We start from the raw sequence: 24,191 nt of genomic DNA, 5'->3' as shown, positions 1-24,191 counted from the left end.
GAAGTATCCATCAAAGAAAATGTTAAATCGAAAAAATTCCTGACACAGACCATCCAAGAAATCCAAGACTATATGAAAAGACAAAACCTAAGGATAATAGGTATAGAGGAAAAAAGAAGATTCCCTGCTCCAAGGCCCAGAAAATATCTTCAACAAAATCATTAAAGAAAATTTCCCCAACTTAAAGGAGAGGCCTGAAAGATTTCAAGAGGCCTACAGAACACCTAATAAATTAGACCAGAAGAGGAAATCCTCCTGCAGCATAATAATCAAAACAGTAAATATACAGAACAAAGAAAAAAAATACTGAAAGCTGCAAGGGAAAAGGCCAAGTAACATATAATGGTAAACCCATCAAAATCACACCTGACTTCTCAACAGAGAAAATGAAAGCAAGAAGGGCCTGGACTGACATAACACAAATCCTAAGAGAACACAGATATCAGCCCAGGCTAATGTATCCAGCAAAACTCTCAGTCATCATAGAAGGAGAAAACAAGATATACAATGAAAAAAAAAAAAAAAAACAAATTCAAACAATACCTACACACAAATCCAGCATTACAGAAGATACTAGAAGGAAAAATAGAACCCAGGAAAACTAATTACATTCAAGAAAACACAGGAAACAAATAACCTCACTACAGCAAAACCAAAAGTAGCCAAGCACACAAACTACCATAGACAACAGCAAAATCAAAGCATCTAAAGGCCACTGGTCATTATTCTCCCTTCACATCAATGGACTCAACTCTACAATAAAAAGACACACACTAACAGAATGGGTGCATAAACAAAACCCAGAAACATGTTGCATACAAGAAACACACCTAAATCACAAAGATAAACATTACCTGAGAGTAAAGGGCTGAAAGGTGGTTTTCCAAGCAAATGGACCCAAGAAGCAAGCATGAGTAGCCATTCTAATAGCTAATAAAATAGACTTTCAACCAAAATTACTCAAAAGCAATGGGGAAGGTAATTTCATACTCAGCAAAGGAAAACTCCACCAAGAAAACACCACAATTCTGAACATATATGCCCCAAACCCAAGAGCACCCACATTTGTAAAAGAAACATTAATAAAACTGAAAACACACATGGACCCTCACATATTAATATTGGGAAACTTCAACACCCCACTATCAACAAAGGACAGGTCAACAAACCAGAAGGTAAACAAAGAAACAATGACTCTAACAGAGGTCATGAATCAAATGAACCTAACCTATGTCTAGAGAACCTTATGCCCAAACATGAAAAATTTACCCTCTTCTCAGCAACTCATGGAACCTTCTCCAAAATAGACTGTAAATAGTTGGTCATAAAACAAGTCTCAACAGATAAAAAAGATTGAAATAATCCCATGTATCCTATCTGACCACCATGGACTAAAACTGGATCTCAGCAACAACAGACATAACAGAAAGCATACACACACATGGAAACTAAACACCTTGCTACTCAATGACATTTGGATGAGGAAAGAAATAAAGAAAAAAATTAAAGTATTCCTTTTATTCAATGAAAAAGGAGGCACAACATACCCAAACTTTTGGGACACAATGAAAACAGTGCTAAGAGGGAAGTTCATAGCACTAAGTGCTTACAAAAAGAATTTGAAACCTCTTATGCCAGTGAATTAATGGCTTTTCTAAAACCACTACAAAAAAAAGCAGATACACCAGATAGTAGTAGACAAATGCAAATAATAAAACTCAGAGCTGAAATTAATAAATTAGAAACAAATTAAACAATTAAAGAATCAATGAAACCAAGAGCTGGTTCTTTGAGAAAATCAACAAGATCGACAAACCCTTAGCCAGGCTAACTAAAAGGCAGAGAGACACCACCCAAATCAACAAAATCAGAAATGAAAAGGGGGATATAACTACAGACACTGAGGAAATCCAAACAATCATTAGGACTTACTTCAAAAGTCTATATGCCACAAAATTTGAAAATCTAAATGAAATGGATAAATATCTTGATTGATTCCACTTACCAAAGCTGAATCAAGAACAGGTAGATCAGTTAAATAGTCCTATATCCCCTAAGGAAATAGAAACAGTCATCCAAAGTCTCCCATCCAAAAAAAGAAAAAAAAAAAAAAAAGGCCAGGACCAGATGGTTTCAGCACAGCATTCTACCAGACCTTCAAAGAAGACCTAACTCCAATTCTCTTCAAACTATTCCACAAAATAGAAACAGAAGGAACACTACCAAACTCATTCTAGGAAGCCACAGTCACTTTCGTACCTAAACCTCTGAAAGACCCAATAAAGAAAGAGAATTTCAGGCCAATCTTCCTTATGAACATTGATGCAAAAATACTCAACAAAATACTTGCACACCGAATACAAGATCACATCAACGATGTCATCTACTATGACCAAGTAGGCTTTATTCCACGTATACATGGGTGGTTCAATATATGGAAATCCATCACTGTTATCCACCATATTAACAAATTAAAGGCGAAAAACCACATGATAATCTTCTTAGATGCTGAGAAAGCATTTGACAATATCCAACACAACATCATTCATGTTTAAAGTCTTGGAGAGTTCAGGGATACAAGGCACATATCTAAACATAGTAAAGGCAATACACAGCAAGCTTATAGCCAATATCAAACTAAAGAGAGAAACTTAAAGCAATCCCCCTGAAGTCAGGGACAAGGCAAGGCCGCCAAATCTCTCCAAATATCTTCAACATAGATCTGGAAGTCCTTGCTAGAGCAATAAGACAATTGAAGGAGATCAAAAGGATACAAATCGAAAAGGAATACGTCAAAGTATAACTAATTTGCAGATGATATGATAGTATACCTGAGTAACCCAAAAAATTCTACCAAGGAACTCCTTCAGCTGATAAACACCTTGAGCAAAGTGGCAGGATACAAAATTGACAGGATACAAAAAAATCAGTAGCCCTCCTATATACAAAAGACAAAAGGGCCCAGAAAGAAATTGAGGAAGAAACACCCTTCAGAATAGCCACAAAAGAGATAAAGTACCTTGGTGTAACCCTAACCAAGCAAGTCAAAGACTTGTATGAAAAAAAAATCAAGTCTTTGAAGAAAGAATTAGAAGAAGATATCAGAAGATGGAAAGATCTACCATGCTCATGGCTTGGCAGGATAACATAGTAAAAATGGCCATCTTATCAAAAGCAATCTATAGATTCAATGCAATTCCTATCAAATAACCAACACAATTCTTTAAAGTCCTTGAAAAAAAATTATCACCTTCATATGGAATAACAAGAAACCCAAAATTACTAACACAATCCTCTACAATAAAAGATCTTCTGGAGGTAACTCCATCCCTGATCTCAACCTGTATTAAAGATCATCAGTAATAAAACTGCATGGTACTGGCATAGAAACAAAATTGTGCATCAGTGGAACTAATTAGAAGACCCGGAAATAAACCAACACACTTATGGACATCTGATCTTTGACAAAGATGCCAAAACCATACAATGGAAAAATGATACCAACAATTGGTGCTTGTCTAACTCGATGTCTACATGTAGAAAAATGCAAATAGATCTCTATTTATCAGCCTGCAGAAAACTAAAGTCTGAGTGGATCAAAGACCTCAACATAAAACTAGACACATTAAATCGGTTAGAAGAAAAAATGGAGAATACCCTAGAACTCATTGGCACAGGAGACGACTTCCTGAACAGAACACTAGCAGCACAGGCTCTAAGAGCAACGGTCAATAAATGGGACCTCATGAAACTGAAAAGCTTCTATAAGAAAAGGACACTGTGCTCAAAACAAAATGACTGCCTACAGATTGGGAAAGAATCTTCACCAACCCTTTATATGACAGAGGGCTAATATCCAGTATATATAAAGAATTAAAGAAGTTGAATAGCAACAAATTAAGTAATCCAATGAAAAAATAAACACAGAATTATTGATAGAGGAATATCAAATGGCAGAAAATACTCTACGTCATTAGCCCTCAGTGAAATGCAAATCAAAATGACCTTGAGATGTCACTGAATTGCCAAGACCCAAACCACAAGTGACAACACTTGCTGGAGAGCTTGTGGAGAGAGGCGAACCCTCCTCCATAGCTGGTGGGGATGTAAACTGATACAAATACTCCTGAAATCAATCTGGTGCTTTCTCAGACAACAAGGACTTCCTCAAGATCCAGCTATTCCTCTCCTAGGCATATATCCAAAAGAGGCTCAAGTACACAATACACATGCTACAAACTATGTTTGTAGCAGCTTTATTTGTAACAGCCAGAAGTATCCTTCTGTTATGGCATGTGTTAATCCTCCTTATTTACTGAAAATTGGAAACATTGTAGTAAGACATTTTAAGAACAATGATACCTATTCAAATGAATGTGTATATTACAATCTTACTAATTGTGGTAGTGCTGATAATAATGCTCTTTCAGTATTAGTTGTTAAGCAACCTGCTTTTCTTATGATTCATGTTAGGGTTTCTGATTCTTAGTATGATGAAACAGAATTTAATTGGATTCATGTTCAGAATCACCTTGCTGGTATTTGGTCTAGCAAAACTTCTCATTAAACATGTTAATGATGAGAAGTAAGATCCATGATATAGAATCTGCCATGAAACCTAGATTAGAATTGGCCAATACTGCCTGGGATATATTTACTAGCCTCAGGAGGCACTTTTGATCCTTTCACTCTGTGCTTAAGTGGGGACTGACACTTGTGGCATGTTGGGTATAGGTTTGTTGGCCTGTGCCTCCCTTCCTTGTTTGTTACATTTTCTTCTTCAACAACTTCAACACATGCAAGTCCAGTTGCATGAATTGAAATTAAAGATCTCTTACAACCTCATTTGATATGAAGGTAAGTCATTGAGGTGTAAGAGTAAAAGTGTACTTTTTCCAACCTAAGACAGAGGTTCATAAAAATTACATCTGAGACCTTGATTACAAGAAAGAAAAAATGCACATTTCAACAATTTAAGTAAGGCTCTCCATAAAACAAAGAGTCTGGTTTTTGGAATTCTGCCTCCTGGCCATGGCAGATTCCATGGGTCTTATTTAAGTTCCATGTCTCAGATATTGTCCTTGGTGGTCTCTGCAAGCAGGGTGCAACCTTGGGAACCAGAGAGCAAACTTGCTGTAACCTTGAGTGAATTGTTGGATATCTTGCCAGGTGGCACAGATGGGTGAAAAATTTTTACTTGTACCCTTTGCTTTTTAAGCTTTGATTGCAAGTTCTGTAAACTGAGACTTGAAGTGGAATCTGTCTTGACTCTATTATTCGCATCTCTTTCCCCCCATTCACACTCCCTCTTTCAGGTGGGCCCTGTTAGACTAGACTGCATGACTCTCAGGATACTTTCTCTTACTCTGCTCTTAAAGAATCAGTACCCCATAGAACCCTCGACCCTGCCAGCATATTATATCAATAAGTATCTGAAGGTACATTTACTCAGTACTCCAGTAATGGCTCAGTTCAAAGTAACAACCTAGGAAATTTCAAATACAAAACATATAGGAGACTACTTTGTCGGTTGGTACATTCCTCTTAATTTCCACATTTACTCATTGGGAAAAAAGACCTAGAGAGACAAATTCAGAAATACAGAGACCTAGGTCAACACAAACAAAGATATAAAGTGTAGAGACTGAGAGACAGAGACTCCATTCTGTCTGGTCACTTTCTTTGGCATATCAACCTCACAGCACACCCTCCTATAATATAACTCCAATAGGAATAATATTATCTAACAAGGCCGTACCTTCTAATTCATCCCAGACATTTTCTCTCTGGAGACTACACATGTAAATAGATAAGCTTCAAGGAGACATTGCAATTCAAATCACCAGGAAGTGGAAGATGATGGAGGGACTTCTAGGCCAAAAGAACATAGTTATCCTGAAAGTTTGTCATTCAATACAATGATTAAAGTTCCAGAAACTTCCATGGACTAAAGAACATGAAAGATAAACTTCTTTGGGAAAAATGTGGAATGTTTCCGTAATGGAGTACTATTCATCTAAGATAATGACATCATATTTTCAGGCAAAATGATGGAACAAGGAAAAATCACCCTAGTTGAATTAACTAAAATGTAGAAAGACAAATATGGTATGTAGTCACTTATTTGTAGATCTCCTAATAGTGAGAGATAAAGTTCCAATAGGCCATCTCTTGTGATCAAACCTGTCTTCCACTAGAGAGATTGGGTATCAGTTAATTGAGTTGTTGTGTCAGGGTATTCTACAGAAAATTTCAAGCAACCCAGGCTGTTGTTATTAAAATATGTTGCTCTCCGCTCTCAAATAATAGATCTGTGAAATGTTCTTTTATACACAGAGATGATTCCTTCTTCATCAAATGTGATTGCATACAAAGTCCCATAGTCTGGTATTATGCTCTAAATGGGATTACCTTATGAAATTCTCTCTTCCCTCAGAGCTCTGGGAAGCCTGCAGGAGAGTAGGTAGGAAGACTGTCTAAGTAGAGGGAATTGAGGACAGAAGGAGAATAATGCCCTGAGAATCAGGCCACAGAGGAAGATGGTGCACCCAACCTGGTTGAAACCTGATAAGCTAGGGTAAGATAGAAGTGGGAAGATGACATCCCTTATCAGGGAACTAGAGAAATGTCATAGGGATAGAAGGAGGAGCTTGGGTGGGACTGTGAGGAGAAGAGGTTAGGGCAGCTGAGGTGAAACAGAGTGAACAAATCATAATAAATAAATTCATAAGAAAAAGTGTGATCAAGGTTATGAATTATAGAGCTCTTTAGGACTGATGGCTTCTTGTTTTGAGAAATGCAAGTGTGTGACAAGGATGAACTCAATTTTCTTTAAGTGAGTTGGCACAGAGATTCTGATCATGTTCCAATGAATATATGAACAAGAATTGTTAGAATTGATGTATTAAAAAATTTGTGTGACACAAAGGTAGAAATTTGAACCTGGGAACAATGGAAAAGGATTGTAATGTATGTTATATGAAATTACCACAAAATCAGTAAAAATGATATGTTGACGACTTTTACACTGACTTTTAACTTGGAGAAAAGATTCTGCTACAGGAGGGCAGAGTTTTACATGTAAGGCATGCTTTCCAGAAATTCAGTATGTACCAGAGAATCCTAGCCATGAACTAGTAGATACTCAGATACCCCATGAAATCAGGTGGCACCTCTCAAGTATCATTCCTGGCACTAACATTACATTTAGAGTGCTTGTTTGGAGAACCACAGCAGAAACGCAGCTGCTCTTGTGTCCTAGGCATATAACACAGACACACTTCTCTGTCCTGGAGGCCAAGTTTAACTATAAACCCCAGGTTCAGAAGGATTCTTGAATGACCATTTTGTATGTCACAGCTGCTGATCCAGCCAGGTCATCCAAGGCATTCCTACTTGTAGAAGTTTTCTGAACTAGTGTGGAATAACACCAGCTGTGAAAGAGTTTACTGCCCTTCAGTTCACATTTTACACTCACTGATCTTTCTTTCAGCCAACCAGTCCAAGGAATTGTCTGATTTACATCTCCTTTCCTTGCTCTTAAAGACTCAATACCCCAGGGAACGATGGACCATGAGAACCTATCAATAAGAATGTGAAGGTACATTTAGTGAGTTCCCAAGTAACTGTTCAGTTCTAATCACAACCTAGGAAATTTCAGATCCAAGACCACAGTAGGAGATTACCTCATCATTGGGTACATTCCCCTTATTCCCGCATAACTTTGAAGCTTCCCTACTCAGGAAGCTCTCCTAATAAATAAACATGAAAGTTTCATTTCCTACCTGACATTGTCACAGAGATAATCTGGAGTAAAACAGGACTAATAATCGCCTTTGAGGAAAATGTGGATTAATCTATAACTAAGAATTATTCTGCTAAAAAAATGACACCATGTTATTTTCAGGTAAATGTATGGAACCAGGAAAAATCATATAGCGTGAGGTAACTGAAATGCAGAAATACAAATATGGCATATATCAATTACGAGGTCTCCTAATAGTGGAGATAAAGTTTCAATAGGCCATCTAATTGTTACCAAACCAGTCTTCCACTAGGGGATGGGTGGTCATTAAATGAGATGTTGGGCCAGGGTATCCTACAGAAATTTTCAAGTATCCCAGGCTGATGTTATTAAAACATATTGCTTGCTGCCCTCAACTGATAAATGAGTACCATGTTCTTGTATCCACAGAGATGCTTCCTTCTGCATCAAATGGTATTGCATACAGATATTCACATTCCCATATTATGCAGAGAGAAACCTTAAAACAACCTGGTCTAAATGGGCTTTCCCTATGAAATTCTCCCTCCCATCAGTCCTTTGGGAAAGGAGGCAGGAAGATTGTCATAAGTAGAGCCAATTGAGGACAAAAGTAGTACAAGGTCCTGAGAATAAGGACACAGGGGAAGAAGGTACAGCCACCTTGATGAATACTGATAAGGTAGGGTCAGATAGAAGGGGGAGGAGGACCTCAACTATCAGGAACTAGAGAAAAGTTACAGGGTTTGAAGAAAGAGGGTGGGTTGGACTTGAAGGAGAAGAGTGAGGGGCAGCATGAGAGATCAAATGTAAAAAAATTGTAATAAATAAATAAGAAAACTGTGATCAATGTCATGAATTATAGAGATCTTCAGGGATGATGGCTTCTTCTTGGGGATGGTGCCTAGGTGCCACAAAGATGTACTCAGTTTTCTTTAATGGAATTGGCATTGAGACTCTGATCATGTTTCAATGAGTATATGAACAACACATATTCCAATTGAAGTATTTTAAGAAAAATAATTTTTTTTTGTGACTCATGGGTAGGAATTTCAGCCTGGGAGCCATGGAAAAGTGTTTAATGAATATTATATGAAATTCCCACATAATCAATAAAATAATATAATGGCAACCTTTACAATGACTTTTGACATGGAGAAAAATTCTGCTAAATGAAGGCAATGTTTGATTTTGTGAGTCATGCTTTACAGGAACACATTATGTAGCATAATCCATTCTAGCCATGAAATATGGACTACCCATCTACCTCAGACCCCATGAGCTCAGGTGACACCTCTGAACATGCAGTCCTGGCACTAACACTATGTTCAGAGTGTTTGATTGGAAGGGCCACAGCAGGAAACACAGCTGCTCTTGTGTCTAGGCATTCATAGTGGACCCATATCTCTGTCCTGTAGGCCCAATTTTAACTGTAAACCCCAGGACCAAGAGGGTTCCCCACTGACCACTGAGTAGGACACAGCTGGCAATCCAGCTGTGTCTCCAAGGCAACCCTGTTCATAAAGGGTTGCCAACACTAGAGAGGAAGAATACAAGTTGCCAAATAGTTTATTGCCCTTCTGTTCTCCTTTCACATACAGCACTCATTCTTTGTTTCAGGCAAAAGAGTCCCAGAAATTTTCTGTTTTCCTTTTCTATTTCCTGTTCTTAAAGACTCAATACTCAAGGGAACCCTAGAAACTGCGAGCCGATTATATCAATAATAATGTGAATGTACATATACTGAGTACACAAGTAACTTCTCAGTTCAAAGTCAATTCCCAGCAAGTTTCAGATGCAAGTCCATAGTGGGAGAACACCTTGTCATTTATTACTTTCCCCTTATTCTCACCTCACTCTGAAGCTTCCCTGCTTAGGAAGCTGTCCAATTAAATAAACATTAAAGATCATTTCCTACCTGACATTGTCACAAATGTAAACAGGAGTAAAGGTGTGGGAGCTGGATAAATGGATGAGATAAAGGCTTGTTCAGAAATAATTTCCCGTAATTCTTTAAAGTGGTCATTAATAAAGTCATGTGCCCTTGACATGTGACTTTCTCATTATTACAGATTCCATTATTATTTGTTAAATCCATTTATGTGTCCTCAGTCAGTGAATTACTTACTGAGTTAACGCTCCCTGACCAAGGCAAATCATTGAACAAAAAAGTGTTTAATTGTGACTATGCTGATATTTTTACAGAAGCCATCCATGATGTCATTTCAGCAAGCCGTCATCTTGTTGTAGTCCTTCAGCAGAAGTGAGAGCTTTTCATACTGAACTACAATTGGCAGGCAGAGAGCGGGACACAGACAGAGGTAGAGAGAGAGAAAGAGCTAGAGAGACAGATTCAGAAATAGAGAGACCAAGACCAACAGAAACAATGATAAAATATGACAGACTAAGAGACAAAGACTACATAATGTCTGGACACTTTCCTTGGCATAACAACATCACAGCACACCCTCCTGTAATATAATTCCTATTAACAAGACCATAGCTCCTAGGCCTTCCCAGACATTTCTTCAATGGGGACTAAACATGTAAATAGACGAGCTTCAAGGGGACATTGCAATTCAAATCACCAGCAAGTAGAAGAAGATGCAAGGACTTCTAGGCTAAAAGAACATAGTTATTCTGATAGTTCATCATTCAATACAATGATTAACGTCCCAGAAACAACTAAGTTCGAAAGAACAGGACTGACAATATAGCTTGGGGAAAATGTGGAATATTTCTATAGTAAAGAATTATTCACCTAAGAAAATGTCCTCATAATATTTTCAGGCAAAAAGATGTAATCAAGAAAAAAAAATCATCCTGGGTTAAGTAAATAAAATGCAGAAAGAAAAATATGGTGTGTATTCATTTATTAGGATGTCTTCTAATAGTCGGGGTTAAAGTTCCAATAGGCCATCTAATTGTGACCAAACCAGTCTTCCACTAGGAGGATTGGGTGGCAGTTATTTGAATTCTTGGGTCAGGACATTGTACTGAAATTTTAAAGCAACACATTCTATTCTTATTAAAATATATTGCTCTTTGTTCTGAATTGATAGATGACTACCATGTTCTTGGATCCACAGAGATGCTTCCTTCTGCATCAAATGGCATAGCATACAGAGACCCACAATGTGATATTATGCAGACAGAGACTTTAAAACATCCAGCTGTAAATAGACTTTCCCTATGAAATTTTTCCTCTCCTTAGAGCTCTGCGAAGCCTGCAGGAGAGAAGGCAGGAAGAGTGTCATAAGTAGAGGGAATTAAGGGTATAAGCAGAAGAATGAATGCCCTGAGATTCAGTTCTCTTAGGAAGTTGATGCCACCAGACATGATGAGACCTGAAAATCTAGAGTCAGATAGAAGAGAAGGATCTATCCTATCAGAGAAATAGAGAATGAGCATAGGAGTAGAAGAAGGAGGGTGGGTGGGACTGGAAGTAGAAGAGGAAGGGGGCAGTAGAGGGGAAACAAAGTGAACAAATTGTAACAAATAGATACATAATAAAAACTGTGATCAAGGGGATCAAGTATAGAGCTCTTCTTGACTGATGGCTTCTTTCTTATGGTTGGTGATGGTGACAGGATGTGGCAAGGAGGAATTCAGTTTTCTTTAAGGGACTTGGCACTGAGACTCTGCTCATGTTTCAATGAGAATATGAACAACACATACTTCAATTGATGTATTTTAAAGATACAAAATTTTTAGTGTGACACATGGTAGACATTTGAACCTGGGATCAATAGAAACAGAGTGTAAAGTATATTATATGAAATTACATAATCAATAAAAATAATATGCTGAATACTTTTTCAATGACTTTTTAACATGGATAAATGATTCCGCTAAAGGAGGACAGATTTTTGACAATGTATGGCATGCTTTCCATAAACTCATTATGGAGCAGGGAATTCTGGCCATAAACAAGTGGTTACCCAGCTACCTCAGACCCTATGAGGTCAGGTGGCACCTCTGAACAAGCAGTTCTGGCACTAACAATACTTTTAGAGAGTTTGTCTGGAGGACACAGATGCTATTGTGTCCTAGGCATATAACCATTTTCTTTGTCCTGAAGGTCCAGTTTTATCTTTAAACCCCAGGACCAGGAGGGTTCCTCACTGAACACTCAGGTGGACACAGCTGCTGATCCAGCAATGTCAGCCAAGGCAAGCCTGTTCATAGAGGGTTGAAAAAAAACAATGTGGAACAACACCAGCTTTCAAAAATTTCATTGCCCCTCAGTTCTCCTTTTACATATACTGATCATTCTCTGTTACAGGTGTACCAGGTCCAGTAATTGATTGCTTCCCTTCTTGCTTTCCTGCTCTTAAAGACTCAATTCCCCAAGGAACACTAGACCTTTCCAGCCTATTATATCAATAAAAATGTGAAGGTTCATAGAGTAAGTATGCCAGGAACTGCTCAGTTCAAGTTCACCACCTAGAAAATTTCAGATCCAAGACCACAGTAGGAGATCAGCTTGTCATTGGGTACATTCCTCTTAATCCCACATCATTTTGAAGCTTCCCTACTTAGGAAGCTCTCCTAAATAATAAACATTACAGTTTAATTTCCTACCTGACATTGTCACAGAAGTAAACAGGAGTAAGGTGTGGGGCCTGGATAAAGGGATTAGATAAAGGCATGTTGGGTTTCCCGAGAAAAATTCACATGTGCCACAGGATCACAGATACAGGACAATGAGGAAAGTTTGTTCATTCATCTCCATGGAAACCTCAAGCTTCTCTCAGGTGCTGATTGGCTGAGAAGGAGAATGATGTCATGAAACAGGCAAGAGCCAGTATGAAGTTCAGGACCCAGTTATTAAGAAGGCCAAGCAGACAGGGTGCTTGAGAGAAATGGTCATCAGCCCTACGTGCCTCAATCTGGGCAGCTGAAAGCACACAACACAGAGATGACAGTTCCTGTGTCCAAGAGTCTTAGTTCAGGAAAAACTGTCACATATTTCTTTCAAGTGCTCATTAAAAAATTCACAAGTGTGTGACTCACATTATCACAGATTCGATTATTATTTATTAAATGCACAGATATGTCTACAGTCAGTGAATTACTTACTCTGAAAATGCTCTCTGAACAAGACAACTCATTGAACAAAAAGTGATTATTTGGGAACTTGCTTATATTTTTCCAGAGACCATTCATGATATCAAGTTACCAAGCAGTCATCTTCTTTAGTCCTTCACCAGACCTGATAGCTTTTCACACTGAACCTTAAGCAACAGGCAGAGAGAGAGGGTGACAAATACAGATAGAGAAAGAGCTAGAGAGACAGATTCAAAAATAGAGGTAGACCGACAGAAACAAAGATAAAATGTGACAGAGACTCCCTAGTCACTCTCATTGGCATATCAATGTCAAGGAACATCCTCCTATAATAACTCCAAAAGGAATAATATTTTTTCAATATTTTTTATTTTAATTTTTATTAATTTCACTTTATTCACTTTTAATCCCCAATTAACTACTCCCCACGACATCTTTCCTCCACCTTCTCCACATACGCCCCTCTCCAAGTGCACTAATAGGGGAAGTCTTCCTCTCTTTCATTGTGATACTAGTCTATCAGATCTCATCAGTAGTGTCTGCCTTGCCTTCCTCTGTGTCCTGGTAAGGTTTCTCCCCCATCACAGCGAGGTGATCAAAGAGCATGCCAATAAGTTCATGTCAGAGGCAGTCCTTGTTCCAATTACTGTGGAACCACCTTGGACACTGAAATGTAATGGGCTACATCTGTGCATGGATTCAAGGTAATCTCTATTCATGGTATTTGGTTACAGTATGAGTCTCAGGAAAGAACCCTGTGTTCATTTTTTTTTTTTTTTAGTTTTTTGGTCTGTTGCTCTCCTTGTGGAGCTCCTGTCCTCTCCAGATCTTACTATTTCCCCTTTCTTTCATCAGATTCCATGCACTCTGCCCAACAATTGGCCATAAGTCTCAGCATCTGCTATGATATTCTGCAGGCCAGAGCCTTTCAAAGGGCCTCTGTGGCTGGCTCCTAATGTGTTCCCTGTTTTCTCTTTCTCCTGATTTCCATCATCTTTGCCTTTCGGGATGGGGATTGAGAATTTTAGCCAGAATCTTCCCTCTTGATTAGTTTCTTTAGATCAAGAGATTTTAGTAGGTTTATACTATATTATATGTCTATATGAGTGAATATATACCATGAACTAGTGGTTACCAGCTATGTCAGACCACATGAGCTTAGGTGGTACTTCTGAACAAGCAATGCTGGCACTAACACTACATTTGGAGAGTTTGCCTGGAGGACCACTGCAGGAAACACTGCTGCTCTTGTGTCTGAGCATATGACTTGGACCCATTTTCTGTTCTCCATGCCCAGTTTTAACTGTAAAACCCAGGACCAAGAGGGTTCCTCACTGACCACTGAGTAGGACAGAGCTGGTGATCTGGCCTGGCCAGCCAAGACAACCCTGTTCATAGAGGGATGTCAACATAAGTATGGAACAACACCAGCTGTCAAATAATATCTTGCCCTCAGTTCTTCTTTTGCACTCACTGATTTTTCTTTGTTTCAGCCAAACCAGTCCCTGGGATTGTCTGGTTTCCTTCTCTTTTCTTTGCTCTTAAAGACTCAATACTCCATGGAACCCCAGGCTCAACCTGCCTATTATATCAGTAAGAATGTGAAGGTACATTTAGTGAGTACAAGAGTAACTGCTCAGTTCTAAGTTCTAAGTTTGGTTCCCTTTTCCCTGTTCTTAAAGACTCAATACTTCAAGTAACCCTGGGGTCTGTTTGCTACTATATCAATAAAAATGTAAAGGTACATTTAGTGAGTATGCTAGTAACTGCTCAGTTCTAAGTCACAACCTAGGAAATTTCAGAACCAAAACCACAGGAGGAGACCATCTAGCCATTCATAACAATCCCCTTAATCCCACATTATTTGAAGCTTGCCTAGTGAGGGAGCTGTCCAGTTAAATAAACATTAAAGTTTCATTTCCTACCTGAGATTGTCACAGGGGTAAACAGGAGTAGAGGTTTGGGATCTGGATAAAGGGATGAGATAAACGCTTCTTGGGTTTTACAAGAAAAATCACATGTCCAAATGATCAGAGATACTGGACACTGAGGAATGTTTGCTTACTCATATCCATGGAAACCTCAAGATTCTCTCAGGTGCTGATTGGCTGAGACTGAGAATGAAGTCATGAAACAAGTTAAAGCGAGTAATAGTTTCAGGAGTCAGTTATTAAAAGTGCCAAGTGTTTGCGCAAAAGGTTGATCAGCCCTACATGCCTCAGTCTGGGCAGATGAAATCAGACAACCAAGAGATGTCAGTTCCTGTATCCAATATTCTTAGGTCAGGAAGTAAAGTCACATGTCCTTCACATGTGAGTTTCACAATATCACAGATTCCATTATTAGTTGTTGAATGCACAGATATGTTCTTAGTCAGCAAATTACTTAATGGGAAAATGCTTCCTGACAAAGTCAAATCTTTGAAAAAAAAGTGTTTAATTGGGACCTTGCTTATATTATTTACAGAGAACATCCAGGATGCCATGTCAGCAAGCACTCATCAGACCATCAGAACAACTGATAGATTTTCATACTGAAACACAAGCTGTAAGCAGAGAAGGGGAAACTGGGAGAGAAAGAGAAAGAGCTAGAGAGACAGACTCAGAAATACAGAGACGGTGTCCATATTTTCAAGGAACTCATTATGTGGGAGAGAATCCTAGCCATGAACTAGTGATTACCAGCTACCTTAGACCTCCTGAGCTCAGGTGGCACCTTGAACAAGCAGTCCTCTCCTTAATACTACTTCTAGAGGGTTTGTCTGGAGGACACTGCTTCTCTTCTCCTCTAGGAATATAGCAGGGACCCATTTCTCTGTCCTAAAGGCCCAGTTTAACTGTAAATCCCATGACTAAGAGGGTTCCTCACTGACCACTGAATAGGACACAGATGGTGTTCCAGCCTGGTTAGCCAAGGCAACCCTGATCATGAAGGGTTGCCAACACTACAATGGAGCAGCACCAGCTGTCAAATAATATCTTGCAGGTTAGGTTTCCTCTCACCATTTTTTTCTTTATTTCACCCAAACCAGTCCCAGGAACTGCCTGGTTTCCTTGTTTTTTCCTTGCTCTTAAAGACTCAATACCCCAGGGAACCCTAGGCCTGGCATGCCTATTATATCAATATGAATGTGAAGGTACATTTAGTGAGTAACTGAGTAACTGCTTATTTCAAGTCAAAACTTAGAAAATTTCAGATAGTACCACAGTACTACTGACCAGGACTACTGACTAGTGAAGAGGAATGTCAGGAGCTGTTAGTCCCCCAAGCCAAGTCAAATACTTGTCAAAGTCTTTTTCTATATTAAAGTCTAAATACATCTTGGTCAACCATCCTCCCATATGTCTTGCTAAAGATTTGTAATCTCCCTTGGAAACAAGAAGCCAAAGGGAGGCATGCTGAAGACTGCTGTGCTTGCTTATGTTCTTTTTTCCTAAGAAGGAGCCCATTACTTCTTTTTTTTTTCTTTAATGCTTTCTGATTCTGAATCTGATTCATTACTTCTTTTAATATTTTTCTTCTTCCATTCTATTCTGGTTAAAGCTTTTAATAATCTACCAAACATATATTTCCTTGAATAGATAGTTGTGCTATACCAGGAATCATAGAGAAAAAACAAAAGGAGAGTAGCAAAAAGTAGGAGAGCACCTTGTCATTCAGTACATTACCCTTAACTCCACAATTTGAAGATTCCCTACTTAAGAAGCTGTCCAATTTAGTAAACATTAAAGTTTCATTTCCTACCTTACATTTTTCACAGAGTTAAACAGGAACAAAGGTGTGGGATCTGGACAAAAAATGAGATAAAGGCTTGTTGGGTTTCAAAAGAAAAAGTTACCTGTGCACAGAATCAGAGGTACTGAACACTGAGGAATGTTTACTCATCTCCATGGAAACCTCAATATTCTCTCATGTGCTGATGGGCTGAGATGGAGAATGATGTCATGAGACAGGTTAAAAACACTAAGAGTTTCAGGAGCCAGTTATTGGAAGGGCCAAGTGCACAGCCTGCTTGAGAGGAAGGCTGAGCTACATGCCTCAATCTGGGCAGATATAAAATGTTTGGCCTGCTCTTTGAAAATCACACCCTGATGGATGAGCAGCCACAGAGGAAGACAAGGCAGCCACTCCTGATGATATCTGATAGACTAGGATAAAAAGGAATGAGTGGAAGTCCTCCCTATCAGAAATGGGGAGAGACATGTGTGGACCAGTTTGAGTGATGGTGGGGTTGGGAGGGGAGAAGGGAAGGGTGGGAGGGCTTTATGGTAGTATACAAAGTGAATAAAGTGTAATTGATTAAAATTAAAATTAAAAATACTAAAAATATAATTCTTTTTGGTGTTATATTGTAGGAGGGTGTGCTTAGAGGTTGATATGCCAATATAAGTGTACAGATAGAATGCAGTAGTCTGTCTCTTGGTCTCTGTCAATTTATATCTTTGTATTTTTTGGTCTTGGTCTTAATAACACTGAATCTGTTTCTCTAGCTTTTTCTCTCTCTTGCTTTCTCTGTCACCCTCTGCCTGCTGCTTGCAGTTAAGTATGAAAAGTACTCAGTTCTGATAAAGGAGTACAGCAAGATGACTGCTTGCTGATGTGACATCCTGGATAGTCTCTGGAAAAATATAAGCAAGGTCCCAAATAAATGCTTTTTGTTCAAAGATTTTCCTTGATCAGGGATTATTTTCCCAGTAAGTAATGCACTGACTGAGGACATATCTCTGCATTTAACAAATAATAATGGAATCTGTCTTAATGTGAAACTCTCATGTCAAGGACTAGTGACTTTATTAAAGACCACTTGAAAGAAGTATGTGACACATTTCCTGAACTAAGAGATCTTGGACACAGGCACTGACATCTCTGGGTTGTATGCCTTCAGCTGCCCAAATTGACGCATGTAGTGCTGCTCAGCCTTCTTCTCAAGCAAGCTGTGCACTTGGCCCTTTTTTTAAACGGCTCCTGAAACTCTTACTGTCTTTAACCTGTCTCATGACATCATTCTCCATCTCAGCCCAGCAGCACATGAGAGAATATTGAAGTTTCCATGGAGATGAGTAAACATTCCTCAGTGTCCAGTACTTCTGATTCTGTGTACAGGGAAAGTTTTCTTGTGAAACCAACAAGCCTTTATCTCATCTTTTTGTCCAGATCCCACGCCTTTGTTCCTGTTTAACTCTGTGAAAAATGTAAGGTAGGAAATGAAACTTTAATGTTTATTAAATTGGACAGCTTCCTAACTAGGGAACCTTCAAAGTGACGTGGAATTAAGGGAAATGTACTGAGAAGGTGCTTTCCTACTGTGGTACTGGATCTGAAATTTTCTGTTTTGACTTGAAATAGGCAGTTACTCAGTTACTCACTAAATGTAACTTCACATTCTTATTGATATAATAGGCAGGCTCCTGTCCTCTCCATATCTTATTTTTCCCACTACTTTCATTAGATTCCATGCACTCTGACTAAGAGTTGGCCATAAGTCCCAGCATCTGCTATGGTAGTCAGCAGGGCAGAGCCTTTTTGAGGCCTTCTGTGCAGGCACGTAACTTGTTTCCTGTTTTCTCTTTCTGCTGATGTCCATCCTCTTTGTCTTTCAGGATGAGAATTGAGCATTTTAGTCAGTGTCCTCTCTCTTAATTAGTTTTTTTAGATATATAGATTTTAGTAGGTTTCTCCTTAATTCTCTATCTATATAGTGGGTATATGCCACCTGTGTCCTTCTGCTTCTGGGATAGCTCACTTACAGTTCCCAACATTTACCTTTAGATTTAATAATTTCCTTGTTTTTTTTTTTTTATTGCTGAGTAATATTCCGTTGTGTGCAGATTCACAATTTCTTTATCAGTTCTTTAGTTCGGGGGCATTAATGTTGTTTCCATGTTCTGGCTATTACAAATAAAGCTGCTACAAACATTGTTGAGCAAATATCCTTATTGTGCCTCTTCTTGATATATGCCTAGGAGTAGTATAACTAGATCTTGAGAAAGTGCTATTCCTAGTTGTCTCATAAAGCACAAGATTGATTTCAAGAGTGGTTGTACAGGTTTACATTCACACCAAGAGTGGTAAAACTTTATATTCCCACCAGCAGTGGAGGAGGGTCCCTATTCTCCACAACCTCTCCAGCATGTGTTGTCACTTGAGTTTTTGAGCTTGGCCTGGTGATGATGAACTCTCAGTGTCATTTTGATTTGCATTTCCCTGATGACTAATAACATTGAGCATTTATTTAAGCGTTTCTCTGCCATTTGATATTCCTCTATCAAGAATTCTCTGTTTACCTCTTGTCCCCATTTTTTTAATTGAATTACTTGTTGCTTTTCAACTTCTTTAGTTCTTTATATATACTGGATATTAGCCCGCTGTCACATACAGGGTGGTAAAGATTTTTTTCCAATCTGTAGACATTCATTTTGTTTTCATGACAGTGTCTTTTGCTTTACAGAACTTTTTCAGTTTCATGAGGTCCCATTTACTGATTGTTGCTCTTAGAACCTGTGCTTCTGGTGTTCTATTCAGGAAGTTGTCTCCTGTGCCAATGAGTTCAAGGCTCTTCCCCACTTTTTTCTAAACGACTTAATGTGTCTGGTTTTATGTTGAGGTCTTTGATGCACGTGGACTTTAGTTTTCTGCAGGCTGATAAATATAGACCTATTTGTCTATTTTTATATGTAGATATCCAGTTAGAACAACACCATTTGTTGAAGATGCTATCTTTTTTCCATTGTATGGTTTTGGCATCTTTGTCAAATATCAGGTTTCTATAAGTCTGGGGGTTTATTTTTGGGTCTTCTATTTGGTTAAATTGATGCACAATTCTGTTTCTATGCCAGTACCATGCAGTTTTCATTACTCTTCTTCTATAACACACCTTGAGATCAGGAATGGAGATACCTCCAGATGACCTTTCATTGTAGAAGGTTGTTTTTAGCAATTCTGGTTTTCTTGTTTTTCAATATGAAGGTGAGAATTTCTTTCAAGTTCTGTAAAGAATTGTGAGCTATTTTGATAGGAATTGCATTGAATCTGTAGATTGGTTTTTGCAAGATAGCCATTTTTATTATGTTAATCCAGCCAAGAGATGAGCATGGAATATCTTTCCATCTTCTAATATCTTCTTCTAATTCTTTCTTCAGAGTCTTTAAATTTTTTACATATAAGTCTTTTACATGCTTGGTTGGGGTCATACCAGGTTACATTATATCTTTGACCAAATACAAGAACACATTAAAGATATCATCCACTATGACCAAGTAATTTTCATCTCAGGTATGCAGGCTTGGTTTAATATATGGAAATCCATCAATGTGACCTACCATATTAACAAACTGAAAGAAAAAAAAAAAAACACATGATAATCTCCTTCAATGGGAAAAAAGCATTTGACAAAGTCAAACATCCATTCATATTTAAAGTATTGGAGCGATCAGGGATACATGTCACATATCCAAACATAATAAAGACAGTATATAACAAGCATGTAGCCAATATCAAACTAAACATAAAGCAATCCCACTAAAATCAGGAACAAGGCAAGGCTGCCACTCTCTCTATATCTCTTCAACATAGTTCTGGAAGTCCTTGCTAGTACAATAAGAAATTTGAACGACTACAAGAAATAGAAATCAGAAAGAAAGAAGTCAAAGTATCACTATTTGCAGATTTTATGATGGTATATCTGATGAACTGTAAAATTCTATGAGTTAACTCCCACAGCTGATGAACACCTTTAGTAAAATGGCTGAAGGCAAAATTAACTAAAAAAAAAAAATCAGTATCCCTACTGTTTAAAAAAGCTGGAAGGACTGAGAAAGAAATTAGAAAAACTAAAGATATTTTATTACCAAAAAAGGCCATAATTCCTACCCTTCCCAGACATTTCCTCACTGGGGACTCCACATGTAAATAGATGAGCTTCAAGTGGACATTGCAATTCAAATCACCAGGAAGTGAAAGAAGATGGAGAGACTTCTATACTAAAAGAACATAGTTATCCTGATAGTTTGTCATTCAATACAATGATTAATATCCCAGCAACTTCCAAGAACTAACAGTCTCTTTTGGGTCAAATGTGGAATATTTCCATAATGGAGTATTATTCAGCTAAGAAAATTACATCCTGATATATATTCAGGATGGCTTTTTCTTGGGGGGTGTTGCCAGGGTGCAGCAAGGACAATCTCAGTTTTCTTAAATGGACTTGGCACTGAGACTCTGATCATCTCCCAATAAAAATATCACCAACATATACTTCAATTGATGTATTTTCAAGAAAAGAAAAAAAATAATGTGACACATGGCTAGGAATTTGAACCAGGGAGCAATGGAAAAGTATTGTAATATATGCTACATGAAATTCCCACATAATCAATAAAAATAATATGTTAAAAACTTTTATAATTATTTTTATCATGGAGAAAAGATTCCACTAAAGGAGGGCATAGTTTGACTTTGTAAGGCATGCTTTCCAGGAATTCATTATGGAGCAGAGAATACTAGTCATGAACTAGTGGTTATCCAGCTACCTCAGACCCCATGGGCTCAGTTGGCACTTCTGAACAGTAAGTCCTGGCAATATCATTACATTTATAGGGTTTGTCTGAACACGCTCTTGTGTCCTACGTTTATGACACAGACCCATTTCTCTGTCTTGAATGCCAAGTTTTAACTGTAAACCCCAAGACCAGGAGGGTTCCTCACTGACCACTGAGTACAACTTAGCTGCTGATCCAGCAAGGTCAGCCAAGGCAGCCCTGCTTATAGAGGGTTGGCAACACTAGTGTGGAGGAGCATCAGTTGTCAAATAATATCTTTTACCTTAGTTCTACTTTTACACTCACTGATCTTTCTCCGTTTCAGCAAAACCGGTCCCAGCTATTGTATAGTTTTCTTCTTTTTCCCTTCTCTTAAAGACACAATAACCCAGGAAACCTTAGACTATGCCAGCCTATCGATAAGGATGTGAAGGAACATTTAGTGAGTATGTAAGTAAATATTCACTTCAAAGTCACAACCTAGGAAATTTCATATCGAAGACAACCGGAGGAGTCAACCTTGTCCTTCAGCAGATTCCCCTTAATCCCACATCACATTGAAGCTTCCCTACGTTGGTAGCTGTCCTATTAAATAAACATTAAAGTTTCATTTCCTACCTGATATTGTCACAGTGGTAAATAGGAGTAAAGGTGAGGGATTTGCATAAAGGAGTGAGTTAAAGGCTTGTTGGGTTTCACAAGAACAAGTCATGTATGCGCAGGATGAGAGATACTAGACAGAGGAATGTTTGTTTACTCATCTCTATGGACACCTCAAGATTCTCTCAGGTGCTGATTGGCTTAGATGTAAAATGATGTCATTCAACAGCTTAAAGAGTTTCAGGAAGCAGTTATTAAAAAGGCAAAAGTGGACAGCTTGCTTGAGAGAAAGCCTGAGCAGCACATGCCTCATTCTGTGCAGCTGAAAGTGTTAGTATTTTGGAACACAATGCTTCTGTGTTACCCAGCAACTTATGATGTCATCATGTGTTTCCAACCAGGTGGCCACACCTGGAAGGCATGGTTACCTTTCACCTTAAAGGGCCAACCCCAACATGTAGTCTCTCTCTTACTCTCTTTCTTTTCCTTTCTTACTTTCTCTTACTAGTCTCTCTTACCCTCTTACTCTTTTTTTTTCCTCTCCTGTGGTGCCCCTCCCCCCCTCTCTCTTTCTCCATGTCCTGCTCCCCCTCCCCTCCTAATAAATCTCTCACAGAGAATATCGGTTGACTCCTGCTTCATCTTAATTTTTAAAATTGATGCGTTGGCTAGGATTGGGATCCCCTAGCTTTGCTAGGAACCCTTTCAGACTCCAGACAGGATGGTTACAACCGATTTTCTCTCCTCTATGCCCAAAACCGAGCCCCAGTGTAAAACATCAGCTTGCTCTGGTGTGGGGAGCCCCTGAGGCCAAGGCCACACAGCTGTGCTGCTTTCTTTTCTGATTTCTCCTCTCTGGTTTCCTGGGCTGCTTCCACTCTCCCTAGGTTTGGGTCCCTGTCCTGTGACTGGCGCCCAGGCTCCAATTCGGCTATGCGGAGCCAGGGCTGAGAGTCTCGGCTATGCGGGGCCAGGGCCGAGAGTCTCGGCTATGCAGTCCAGCTCCTACCACTGTGGCTGCAGCGAAGGCCAGCCCTGGCTTGGAACTCTGTGCTTTCTGCAGCAGCCCGGTTTGGTAAGAGGGTAGGCACTCTATCCAGGTGCCCTGCGGGAGGCTAGCCAAAGGGGACCATGAATGACCCTGGGATATTCACGCCATGCTAAAATCAACCTTAAAAGCTTGGGGGGATGCTCTGGGTAGGACAGTTTTAGAAAACCAGCACAGTTGGGAAACTTTTAAATTTTCTGCTAGATCCCTGGTTGGTGCCATGTTTGCTTTGGAAGGAAGTGGGCATGTCTATAGCTTAACTACTGACTTAATGTGGAACAGTGCCATCTTTGGTTCGGGCAAAGAGGTCCCGCATCCAGCACACCCTCCTTTCTCTCCACGTGCTTCTCTCCTCCCCTCAGGCTGCTTTTCTTTTTCTAGCCCAGTGCTTTCTTCTTTTAGCTTTCTTTTACCAAGCTTTAAGAAAAAAAGTAAAATAAAATAAAATCTTTTCTCCCTGATTTCTGTATGCTTACTCTTATTTTAAATTCCTTATCTAGGGAGGGGCAAGATAGCAGCGCCGGGAGGACTCTCATTCTGAGCAGCAGCACAGCAGGATCAGCACAGTGAACAGCAATCAGAACTCTCGGGCATAAAACACAGTCATTGTGTTTCCCAGGTGAGAGGATACCCCACGGTGGGGGATTCAATCAGCTTTTAACGCACCCAGCTAAACCACAGAAGAGATCCCGGTTCCGCCAGACGCTTGGCTGCTGGCTGCCAGCCCCAGCCCCAGCCCAGAGCCACAAGCCAGTGTCTCTGGTCAAGGTCTCGGACTGAACCTTGGGCACCACACTATCAGAGACTGGAATTTTCAGTCGAGAGATAACCCCAGGGTACAGGAAACGATTGGGACCGGCCTTAGGTCACCCAGACATCCCCTGGAAAAGATTCGGGCGGGTTCCACGGGCACCCCAGGAGCCAGCCCTGAGCCAGAGCCGGGGACCCAGGTTCCGGCACAGAGCCCTACCTGCCTGCGTGCCTGATTCGCTGCCGGAGATAGAAACGGCGGGTCTGATCTCAGAGCACTCAGCTCACCCCCAACCTGAAAAGGTCCCCGAAAAATTACCCAGCTTAGGGAACCACTCAGACTCCCAAAAGCTGCAAAGGCAGACACAGGCAGTTTCTGCGCACCAGACAGCTGGCAGAGACTGAGCCGCCATCACACAGCTGT

The sequence above is a fragment of the Meriones unguiculatus genome, assembly GCF_030254825.1.
Source record: "Meriones unguiculatus strain TT.TT164.6M chromosome Y unlocalized genomic scaffold, Bangor_MerUng_6.1 ChrY_unordered_Scaffold_42, whole genome shotgun sequence".
Lineage (NCBI taxonomy): Eukaryota > Metazoa > Chordata > Mammalia > Rodentia > Muridae > Meriones > Meriones unguiculatus.
This window is presented reverse-complemented; position numbering follows the sequence as displayed.